The 12,693-nt window shown below is 35.8% G+C and overlaps 1 pseudogene; it reads left to right on the top strand.

The window, feature by feature from the left end:
* Positions 1–8,513: 8,513 nt before the first annotated feature.
* Positions 8,514–11,620, top strand: LOC149494246 (putative protein phosphatase 2C 72; annotated as a pseudogene).
* Positions 11,621–12,693: the final 1,073 nt, after the last annotated feature.

Here is a 12,693-nt window from a genome sequence, read left to right as displayed (position 1 = left end):
GAAATATTGGAGGCCCAACCCATTAACATTGTTAAAACTCAAAATAAACTAACTAATCTAAGTAGAGGCAGAGGCGGGCGCGGTCTGGGGCGTGCTAGTTGGCACGGGCGTGCTCCAAGGCAAGTGTTTCCTCGCGAGAGTCAGAGGCTTGCATGGTCTGGGGCGTGCTAGTTGGCACGGGTGTGCTTCAAGATAAGTGTTTCCTTGCGAGAGTCAGGGGCTGGCACGGCCTGGGGCGTGCCACCTTGCACGGGCATGCTAACCTAACACGGTCTGGGGCATGCCATATGTTGAAATTCAGATTCAACATGTGCTTCCATTAATGTGAGAAACTTAGGTGTTCCTTCAAGTTCTTCATAGCACTTGTTGAAAGCAAGGTCATGGAGCTCTTGTGTGACTTGTTCTTGAATTTATAAGGACATGGTTGCTCCATATTTCTTTGCACGTCTCCTTGTAATTGGTCCACTAGGAAGTACTAATGGATTGCCATTGTTGTGGTCCTTGTTCCTTTGAGCCCCATAGGTGATTGGTGATAGTGGATCCGTATCATCCCCCCCTTCTTTAAAAAGATTTGTCCTCAAATCTGCATCCATGTCAAAGGGAGACAAATCACTAATATTGAAAGTAGCAGAAACACCATACTCACCTGGCAAGTCTATTTTGTAGGCATTGTCATTGATGCGCTCTAAGACTTGGAATGGACCATCTCCACATGCATCGAGCTTATTCTTCCTTTGGTTGGGAAACCTTTCCTTGCGAAAGTGTACCCAAACCCAATCACCTGGCATAAGCACCAACTTCTTCCTGCCCTTGTTTGCTCTTTCAGCATATTGTTTGTTCCTCTTCTCTATGTGGGCTCTAGCTTTCTCATGTAAAGATTTCACCAATTCTGCCTTTTGAGTACCATCTAAATTAGAAAGTTCATTCAAAGGTAAAGGAACAAGATCTAATACAGTTAGTGGGTTAAAGCCATAAACAAGTTCAAATGGGCTAAAACCTGAAGTAGAATGTATGCTACAATTATATGCAAATTCAATGAATGGCAAACAATCTTCCCAAGTTTTTAAGTTTTTACCATAATGGTACGAAGCAATGTTCCTAAAGTTCTATTCACAACTTCAGTTTGTCCATCTGTTTGAGGATGACAAGTTGTAGAATAAAGTAATTTAGTTCCAAGCTTACCCCACAAAACTCTCCAAAAGTGTGAAAGAAACTTTGCATCCCTATCAGAAACTATAGTTCGTGGTACCCCATGTAGTCTTACCACTTCTCTAAAGAATAGATCAGCAATATTATTGGCATCATCAGTTTTATGACAAGGAATGAAATGAGCCATCTTGCTAAACCTATCAAAAACAACAAATATGCTGTCCTTACCTCGCTTAGTCCTAGGTAAACTAAGTACAAAGTCCATGGATATATCAGTCCAAGGTGAACTAGGAACAGGTAAAGTGTAACAGACTGATTTTTCTTTTAGTGTCGGTAATAGTGATTTACCGGTCTGTGAATAGTACCATCGGTCCGGGACTTGGTATTATTTTAGTCCGGAAAAATTACTATGCATAGTTAATATTTTATTTACTATTTTTGGAGCATGTTTGCATGATTTAGGTGGGCAGAAAATATTTAATGAATATTTTTGGAAAGTTTATGTATTAAATGCATAATATTTCTAGTGTGGTATATTAAGAAATAAATGAGGAATTATTTTAGTGGAGTTCATTTAATTAATTGGTGGAGTTAAATAAGAAGTAGAAGAGATTTATTTGAGGAATATTTAGAGCCATTGGATGAGATTACTTAGGACTTGATCTTAGCCACACATTTGACATGAAATTTGGAAGTCAAATTTGACTTTGGCACTTAAAGTAACACCACAACACTTTTTGTTTTCTTCTCTTCTCTTCTCCACGCCATTTCCATCTTCTTCCTTCTTCTTTCATTTTCTTCATTTTCTTACCTCCAAATTTACCACCAAACTACCTAATTAAACCATAGATTAGTACTTAATCCTTAAGAATTAAGAAGTAGAAGTTGAGTTTGGTGATTAAAAGCAAAGAGAAGTGAAGTTACCATTGAAGCAAGTAAGTTGTGGTTTTTGAGTTTTGTGAATTGTTAAGTAGAATTCATGGTTTAGACATGTTATTGATGCATTAAATCATGCTCCAACTATTTCTTTTGTCAAGTTTTGCTTGTAATGTTGATTTTTCATGCTTTGAAGAGGTTGGAGAACCATCCTCAAAGGGGAAAGAGAAAGCCAAGGAGTAAGGCTTTCCAAGCTTATTCAAGCTTGTTAATAAGGTTAGTGCAATCATAATTTCACTTGTTTAAGTTGTTTTTACATGGTTAGGGTTTTGAATATATTTTGGGAACTTTGTATGTTTTGTTGAAATTGCTGAATTTTAATGTGAGATGTGTTCTGCCGTGGGATTGGAACTCATTTTCGACCCCTTTATCCTTCCCATCTGTTTCTGACTTCTTCATGAAAGTTGTAGCTCTATTTCTCAGCTTTCCAAAACATATTCTTATGTCTAATTCCAATACTTGTAGCTCAACTTATGATTTAAATACCAAAACTGGTTCTGTTATGATGTCTTACCTGTCTATCCGAAATGATTGTCCATTTTGACCACTCAAATGGAAAAATAACGTTTTATGTTCTTCATAAAAGTTATAGCTTTACTTCGTATCTTTCCAACCCATCCTCTTGTGTCCAAATTGGATATACATAGCTCAACTTATGGCTGAAACACCCAAACTGACTCTGTTGTGTCGGGCCACATGCATTACTAAATTGAGTGCCCATTTTGACCACTATACTGACAAGATTAGGTTCTGAGTTCTTCATAAAAGTTGTTGCCCTGTGTCTTGAGAATTCTCTCGTTCTGGATTGGTTTCATTTGAGTGTTTGGTGAAGTAGGAATTCAAGAAACATTGGACTTGGTTCTGCTGAATCAGGTCTGATCTGTTGGTCTGTGTTCTGAGCTTTTGTTTGCTATCTTACTCTGTGATCTGGGCTGTGGTCCCTTCTGAACATTTGTATAATTTTGTCTTAGCTTTCTAATGAACCTGATTTCATTCAATTTGGAGACCCATAAGTCAACTTATGTGTTAAAAACCCTGCAAAGGTCAAGTTTATGAAAATGCTGAAAAGTTCTTGATTTATGTACTTTTATACTATCTTAAGTATATATACATCTATAGTGTTTTGAGTAAAAATTTTGAACTAATGAGTACTAAATGAAGAGGTTTTGACTAATAATTATTGCTTTTGTGAAAGAATGATTTTGATTTGGGCTCTACTATGCATGATTGAGACGTGGTATGATGAGATGGATTTTCTTATTGTGAAGCTATGATCATATGCTAGGGTTATCAGCCCTTATAAATAGGCGGACGCGCTTATTTGTGTGATAGGGTGGTGCTTTCATAGGCCACGGTGGTGCTTTCATAGGCCACGATTGTGTGATGGGGGTGGTGCTTTCATAGGCCACGGTGGTGCTTTCATAGGCCACGAGTATGTGATGGGGGTGGCGCTAATATAGGCCACGATCAAATCTGCTTATGTTCATTCTGCATGAGTACGAGCCTCAACAAAAAATGAAATTTTATTGTTGCTATAAAAGAATGAAGACATATTTGTATTTATAATCTTCTCATTGCTTTCAAAGTATTTGAATTAAATGAATGCGATTTCGGTATTTACATAGTTGAGTAATTTCATATTTGACTTGGCTTTTCTATTTAATTTAATTGTTGGTTATTTAGCACCACTGAGTCTTCCACTCAGCGCGTTGATTTTTATCACGCGCAGGTTAGGAGCGGAGGGTGTTCTTCAAGACCAGAGGACAAGCATCAGAGTAGAGATCACATTTTGGGTAGGATATTTTGTAAATGGTGATTTTTGGCATGTATATAAAGATTGTATTATGGAGGTTGTATATAATAAGTTTATAATGTATTAAGAGTTATGATTATTGAAGGAAATAACATCTTATTATATTTTTGGTGTATAATGATTATATATTCCTTGAAAGGAATGTGTTTAGACTATGATGCGTATGTTGATGGATATTTAGAAGTGCTTGTGGTATGTTATGTTGAATTGGAGTTTTGGGGTTTGGAGAAAATTGGAAGTGTGTATATTTTCTTTGTGTGGCAAGTTAATTTTTAGGGGAAACTCTTGCGAAATTTTCGTAGGAATTTCCTTAAATATTATTTTCGTTAACAAAAAAAAAAAAAAAACAAAATGTTAATTACTTGCCTCCTTATGAAAATTTAACCACTTCTAATTTGTGATCTAGCTTTAATAAGTGACATAAGACGGTGCTCCGGCACCGATTGTGGCATCCGCCGTCTGGTTCTCCGGGATTGGCCGGTGGGTGTTACATAAAGGCATATATAATCCATGAGGCATAGACTTAGATTTGGCCTGTTTGCAAGCAATACAAGAATTACAAACTCTTTCTACATCTTTATGCATATAAGGCCAGTAAAAATGTTCATTCAACATATCATAAGTCTTATGTATCCCAAAGTGTCCCATCAATCCCCCACAATGAGATTCAAGTACAAGCAATTCATGCATAGAACATTTAGGCACACAAAGTTTGCTGCCCTTAAACAAATATCCATCATGTCTATAGAACTTATCAAATGCTCCATGCTCACATGCCACATATATGTTGCCAAAGTCAGAATCATTCACATATAAGTCTTTAACATACTCAAATCCAAGCAGTTTAGAACTAAGAGCAGCAATTGGAGTATATCTTCTTGACAATGCATCAGTAACAACATTATCTTTTCCATGCTTGTATTTAATCACATATAGAAATTGTTCAATAAATTCAACCCACTTACCATGCCTTTTGTTAAGCTTACCTTGACCCTTCAAGTGTTTTAGGGCCTCATGGTCTGTGTGGATAACAAACTCCTTAGGTAGTAAGTAGTGTTGCCAAACATTTAGAGTTCTTACCAAGGCATACAACTCTTTGTCATAGGTTGAATAGTTGAGTTGTGCTCCATTCAATTTCTTATTAAAGTAGGCAATTGGTTTCTTTTCTTGCATTAGGACAGCCCTAATTCCCACACCAGAAGCATCACACTCAATTTCAAAAGTATTTTCAAAGTTGGGTAAAGAAAGTATAGGTGCAGATGTTAACTTTCCTTTAAGTGTTTCAAACGCCCCTTGTTGTTCTTCTCCCCACTTGAATCCAACTTCGTTTTTGATAATTTCTGTTAGTGGTGCTGCAATTGAAGAGAAATCTTTTACAAATCTCCTATAAAAGCTTGCCAACCCATGAAAGCTCCTAACTTCAGAAACTGATTTGGGAGTTGGCCATTCTTTGATAACTTTTACTTTCTCCTCATCTACTTCAATACCCTGTGCACTCATAATAAATCCAAGAAATATAAGTCTATCTATACAGAATGTGCATTTGTTAAGCTCAGCATACAATTTTTCAGATCTCAAAGTTTGTAATACTATCCTAACATGCTCAACATGATCATTAAGAGACTTGCTATAAATGAGTATATCATCAAAGTATACAACCACAAACTTTCCTAAGAAGGCACGCAATACATGGTTCATGAGCCTCATAAATGTACTAGGTACATTAGATAGTCCAAAAGGCATAACTAACTATTTATACAAACCATACTTAGTTTTAAAAGCAGTTTTCCATTCATCACCTGGTTGCATTCTAATTTCATGGTAACCACTCATTAAATCAATTTTAGTAAAGTAAGTTGCCCCATGCAATTCATCTAACATATCATCAAGTCTAGGGATAGGGTGTCTATACTTTACAGTGATTTTGTTGATCGCTCTACAATCAAGACACATGCGCCATGTTCCATCCTTTTTAGGTACTAGAAGCACGGGAACGGCACACGGGCTCATGCTCTCTCGCACCAAACCTTTTTCCATAAGCTCATCAACTTGCCTTTGCAACTCCTTTGTCTCCATTGGATTGCTTCTATAGGCAGGTCTATTTGGAATGGTGGATCCAGGAATGAAGTCAATTTGATGTTCTATTCCCCTTAAAGGTGGTAAACCACTAGGTAATTCACTAGGAAAGACATCATCAAATTCCTGCAATATAGAAGGTAAACTTTCAAGGTTAGTGTTAGTTTCAACAAATAAAACCTCCTTATACCTAAGAAGCAACACGGGCTTCTCCAAGGCAATAGCACACTTAACCTCCCTAGCTCTTGCATAAAAGGTTTGTTTCTTTTTTTCCTCTCTCTGTTTTTCACTCACAATTAGGCCATTAATTTGTTTTGTTATTTTTGTGGCCTCTTTTCCTTCATCCTTACTCTTTTCTCTCTTTTGTTCTTTTGAATTCTCACTCTCATTCTTCCTCAAGGCCGAAACCTCTCTCTCTCTCTCAACTATCTTCCTTTGATCTTCATATACTTCTTGAGGTGATAATGGTACAAGAACCACCTTTTTACCCTTATGAACCAAAGAGTATCGACTGTGGAATCCATCATGAAGTGCTCTTCTATCATATTGCCATGGTCTTCCCAACAATAAATGGCCTGCCTGCATAGGTACTATATCACATAAATTTCATCTCCGTACCATCCAATAGAGAATGGCACAAGTACCTGTCGAGTCACCTTCACTTCCCCACAATCATTCAACCATTGCAACCTATAAGGCTTAGGATGCTTGAGACATGTTAAGTTCAGTTTGTTTACCATATTTACACTACCAACATTAGTGCAACTACCCCCATCAATAATAAGAGTACATACTTTTCCACTAATCAAACACCTAGTGTGAAATATGTTCTCACGTTGCTCAAGGCTTTCCTCCTTGACATGCATATTCAAAGCACGCCTAGCAACCAAAGCTTCACCATGTTCAGGAAGTATTAAGTTATCTGAATCATCATCATCATCATTAATTAAATTAGGCATATCATCATAATCACTACATTCAGATTCAGAACTAATGTTTCCATCATCTTTAGTAATCATAACTCTTTTATTAGGACATTGAGATGCATAATGCCCTTTCCCCAAACATTTAAAGCATTTAATTTCTCTAGAAGGGGTTGTAGAGTTAGAAGTACCTTTGTTGCTTTTAATTGGAGTTTGGATAGCTTCTTTACCTTTTGAAGTTGATTCTGTCCTTTGGAAATTGGAACCCTTAAAATCCTTCTTTTCACCTTCTTTGGGCCATTTAGATCCCCATGTGTTGTTAGAATATTTGTTGGTGGATCTCCCCTTTTTCTGCCTTTCAAGTTTCATTGCCATATCTATCATCTCCTCCAAGGTATCATAGCGATACATCTCTAAAGCATCAGCAATGTCTTTATTTAGACCTCCAAGGAATCGTGACATGGTGACTTGCTCATCTTCCTCAATCTTGGCTCTAGCCATGCAAATCTCCATCTCTTTGTAGTACTCTTCCACACTCTTCCCTCCTTGAACCATTCTAGCTAATTTATTGTGTAAATCCCTAAAGTAATGAGTAGGGACAAATTTTTGGTGCATTAGCTCCTTCATGATCTCCCATGGTGGTACAGGTCGCAATCCCTTTCTTCTTCTTTTCAATAGCAATTGTTCCCACCAAAACATAGCATAACCTTTGAATTCAATAGCAGCAAGATGGGATTTCTTTTCTTGAGAATAATTATGGCATTCAAAGATTTGTTCTACCTTTCTCTCCCATTCAAGGTACTCTTCAGTATTGTTGTTACCTTTGAATTCTGGAATCCTCATCTTAATTGATCCCAAGTCTCCATCAATTCTATTAAGATTGGTCTCTTCAGTCTCTTCATCATCATGGTCTTGAAATCTAGCTTGTGGACGAGCTCTTGTTGTATTAGAGTTTTGTGAAACTTTTATCTCTTGCAATTCTTCCCTCATGTCTTGGACAAGATTATTGAAGGTTCTAAATTGTCCTTGAATTGCTTCCATGAAAAGTTTCAATTGAGGGTCTTTAATTGGAATTTCATCCCCGTTACCATCTCCAAATTTGCTTAAACTCATTGTTAAGAAAGAAACAAAAAAAAAAAAAAAAAAAAAGAATAGATTTGAGTTAATAATAAACACTCCCTCGCGTGTTTAACACTCTTATAATCACTCCTTGCAATTCCTCCAATTGTACTTCAGAATCTTAGGTGAACAAACCAACTCAAAAGCACGTTTAGAAACAAGGAATAAATCTTAACAATAAAAGCAAGCACAACTTCTAGAAAGAAGACTCAAAAACGAGTTGGATAGCAGCACAAGAACAAAAACAATGCACTACTTAATTATCAATTAGAGTGTAGTAAACAAGCAAACACACCCTAACAATGTAATAGAAGCAAAAGAAAGCTCAAACAAGAATAAAGAAACTAGAATTTAAAAGACAATTTCAGGATATAATGTATGAATTTAGCTTACTACAAAGCAAACCAAATATGGACCTAATTAATTCTAACCAAAACAAAGCAAGCAATCAAAGAATTTTTTTTTAATATGGTCAGAACCGAGCACAGGCGTGCTAGATGGAAGCACGGGCGTGTGCGTATAACTTGATCCGACAATTGAGAGTCAGAACCGAGCACGGGCGTGCTTATGGTGAAGCACAGGCGTGCTGCCTTGTATCCTTCCCTTATCCTTTCAATGTAACCCAATTTAGGTAGGATTTAGATTTTGACAAAGATTGTAGTGGATATGCTTAAGCTCAAAAGATATGGACAATTAATTCTTGTTATCTTATGCACAAAGTAGTTAAGATTAGATTTTATCAAGAGAAATATGGTCAAATCCCTAAGAATTAGGAAAAATCCCTATGAATTAGGACAAAATCCCTAAGAATTAGGAACAAAATCCACACAACACAATCAAGCTTCTTTAATGGTGGACGAATTTTTTTTTTCTTACTCTTTTTGTTTTTTTTTTTTTTTTTTGCAATTCTAATCAACAAGATCTAAGATCACAACTTCCAGAATTTTTTTTTTTTTATCAAGAACGAATTCAATAAACACAATTGATGAAAATTCTAAATTAAAACTAACAAACAAGAAGACAAACACGAAAACAAGAAGAAACAAGAAAACAAATAATCACAAACCCTAGAACTAAGATAAATAAGAATTTACCTTAATCTTTGGCTCTGATACCAAACTGACGCGGAACCCTATGGAAATTTATTCCAAGAACTCTATGACAAGATTTGGAATAGATCAAAGATCAAACTAAACCCTCCCCTATGGCACCCCTCGTTTATAAAGAAACAGAAACACCAATAATAGAGTAAAAGAATAAGATAAACGCCACAAGTAAATTGATAAGTTTACCTTGATTCTTGATGCAATAAGAGGAATGCAATCTCACACTCTCTCCAAAGCAAAGAACACGCCTAAGCATGAAAGAAAAATTTCTATTTCATTGATTGATTGAATAAAAATACAATATAACAAACTATTTATACTAGTTCTAAGAGGTCCTGATTCTTAAAGGATTTAGAATAGTTAGTCTAACTCAGCTAAGGATTATGATTTAGTAAATCTAAACCAACTAAGGATAAGACTAGTAAATCTAAACAACTTTAGGATTTGGTTAACTAATCCAAATCAACTAAAGATTGACCAAATCTAAACAAATAAAGGAAAATCACCAAGGGGGGCCGAAATATAGGAGGCCCAACCCATTAACATTGTTAAAACTCAAAATAAACTAACTAATCTAAGTAGAGGCAGAGGCGGGCACGGTCTGGGGCGTGCTAGTTGGCACGGGCGTGCTCCAAGGCAAGTGTTTCCTCGCGGGAGTCAGAGGCTTGCACGGTCTGGGGCGTGCTAGTTGGCACAAGCGTGCTTCAAGATAAGTGTTTCCTCGCAAGAGTTAGGGGCTTGCACGGCCTGGGGCGTGCCACCTTGCACGGGCGTGCTAACCTAGCACGGTCTGGGGCGTGCCATATGTTGAAATTCAGATTCAACATGTGCTTCCATTAATGTGAGAAACTTAGGTGTTCCTTCAAGTTCTTCATAGCACTTGTTGGAAGCAAGGTCATGGAGCTCTTGTGTAACTTGTTCTTGAATGTATAAGGACATGGTTGCTCCATATTTCTTTGCACGGCTCCTTGTACTTGGTCCACTAGGAAGTACTAATGGATTGCCATTGTTGTGGTCCTTGTTCCCTTGAGCCCCATAGGTGATTAGTGATAGTGGATCCGTATCAAAAGACAAAGAAGATAATAACCATTCATAATATAATCCCTCACATACTAGTGTATAGCAACCTCAAGCCACCCTTTTAAGCACAAAACATAAAGACTTGGAATATTTTCGGCATGCAATAGATTAAGCTCCATAGAAACTTAAGTTGTCGCACATCTCAACATAAGGCTAACTTGTTAAGGCCAATACTCTAGGATTTGGTGCAAACATTCGAAAGGAAAGAAAGAGCATTTCTCTCTCTCTCTCTCCTTTTTTTTTTTCTTTTGCAAACTTTGGAGAACTCATGTGCATTACCACTTTTTTTGTTCTCCTTTATTCTTCCTTTTTTCTTTTTTCTTTTTTTTTTTTTTTGAGAACACATGTGCATTACCGCTTTTTTCATTCTCTTCTATTCCTCACTCTGTGTATTACCATTTTCCTGATTTGCGTCTTTCAATCCCCAATACATGCAGCCAAGAGTAGTGCCTCAAATAGGTTAAACAAAATTGTGAAATATGCACAAAGTGAATTAACACAAACAAATTGATGATTTCACCTCTTAACTCAAGCCTAAATAAAGAATGATTAAGGAATACCATCCACAATATGGAGAAGAGGGAAATCTATTATTAAGGTTACTATTACCTTACCTAAAATCTCAGAAATTCAGAAGATAGCCTTGAAAAGGTTACTCTATGCATAGAAGAAAATATTGCTTGTAATGATTTAAGGACTTGGTTCTCTTTACTCTACAGAAGGAAGCAAAGGGTTAAACCAAGATTCTGCTTTTCTTCATCAGGTTAGTTAGTATTTAACAGGTTGTCTTATCTTTTCTCTTGTAGAAGTTTTACTGATTGAAACTTCTTTTCTTTTTCTGTTTTTTCTTTTAAAAAAAGGATTATGGAGTAGAAGATGGAGTTTTGTGTGGAGTTTCTTATGGTCATGGAAAGAATGGTCATATAGTGAGAAAGATTGTAAGAAACAGATTGCCATCACTGTTAATAAATCAAAAGAATGTCTTGGCTAAGACAAGGCCAGTTGAAGATGGCAAAAATAAGAAAGTTGAAGATGATTTAATACCAAGCAGAAATTTTTACATCTAGAAAGAGGTTTGTATTAATGCTTTCAAGGCTATGGACGAGGAAGTCAAGCTTCAAGAGAACTTAGATTGCTCTTTACAGTGGAACCACAGCAGTTGTTATAAGACAACTAATCATGAAGTTTGGAAAAAAAATTGTGCAATTTATGATAAACTTATGTTTATGTTATTTCTTATCTTTTTGTGTTGGATTTAAATTTTTTTTTTTTTTTAAAAGGGTGAAGATCTTATCATAGCTAATCTTGGAGACTCAAGAGCAGTGTTGGGTAAAATAAATAAGAATAAAATTATGCCAGTTCAATTAACCACAGATTTGAAGCCCAATGTACCAAGTAAGAAATTTCTCTCTAATTAATTAGAAGAGATTATTGGTTTCTAGCAAAGTTGAAAACTCATTTAATACCTCCAACTTCAAATGTCTTGCTTAAATTTAATAAAACAAATGTGGCTGAGAATATTTATAGATTTATGCTAAATATATTTGGATGTGCTGGGAACTTCAACTAATAACACAAAGTGTGCTAATAATTAAAAGATCTCAAGAGTAGAGTAGTAGCGCAATGTTTATTATATGAAGTGGGAACTTTATTACATGAACTGCAGTATTTTTGTTCTATTTTGGGTGTTCTATGCTTTATTTTGAATTTTCTTTTGGTATTGCATTGCGGGAAGGAATTTAAATATGATTTCAAGTCTAGCTCAAAAGCAAAAACAATTTCTGCTTCTGAAATTGGACACCGCAAATCTAATCGGAATGCATTTGTTTACAATGCGTTCTGTAGTGGTTGTAGGTAATTAGTTGTTGTTATTATTATTTTTAAAAAAATGAGGTCATTAAGTAGTTTAAAGAAGTAATTATTTTTCCAAGGTGTTCTCTTAGAATATATGCTCTGATAATGAAAAAAGGGTTAAAATTGGTATCGGAACTCATGAAAAGAAAGTATCTTGAGAAGCTATTCAAAAAGGAAATTGAGAAGCTAAGAAAGAGGTAAACTTTATCGTGTTTAATTTGTTTACAACTATGTATTCAGATGCATGCATTTCTTAATAGGGGTAGACTAAAAAGTGCCTGACTACAATACGACATTGATAGTATGTTTTAATTCTTTGTAAAAGATTAGATATTTTATTGTAAATGTAGTCTATAAATGCATTGTATAAACTACTGTAAATGTTTTGTTTATTGTGCGGGCATAGACAATAGCTTTGATGCAAGTTCTATTCGGATATTAAGAAACATTGATACACATGACCAAAAGTGAGGCGTGCACTTAAGGTTTTCTTTTCTTACAATTAAATAACAAACTATTATAAACGTATATTTTTCTTTGAATGATTTTGATTGAGGTCAAAACTCGAATGGTCATAAGTTGTCCATGCAGGTATAATGATGTGAATGTATGAAGGCTAAATGACTTTATGATCAAG

This window comes from Jatropha curcas, chromosome 8 (genome assembly GCF_041381405.1).
Source record: "Jatropha curcas cultivar XTBG-Jc1 chromosome 8, XTBG_Jcur_1.0, whole genome shotgun sequence".
Classification (NCBI taxonomy): Eukaryota; Viridiplantae; Streptophyta; class Magnoliopsida; order Malpighiales; family Euphorbiaceae; genus Jatropha; species Jatropha curcas.
The sequence above is the reverse complement of the archived record's forward strand: the minus strand, read 5'-3'. Positions and strand labels throughout refer to the sequence as shown.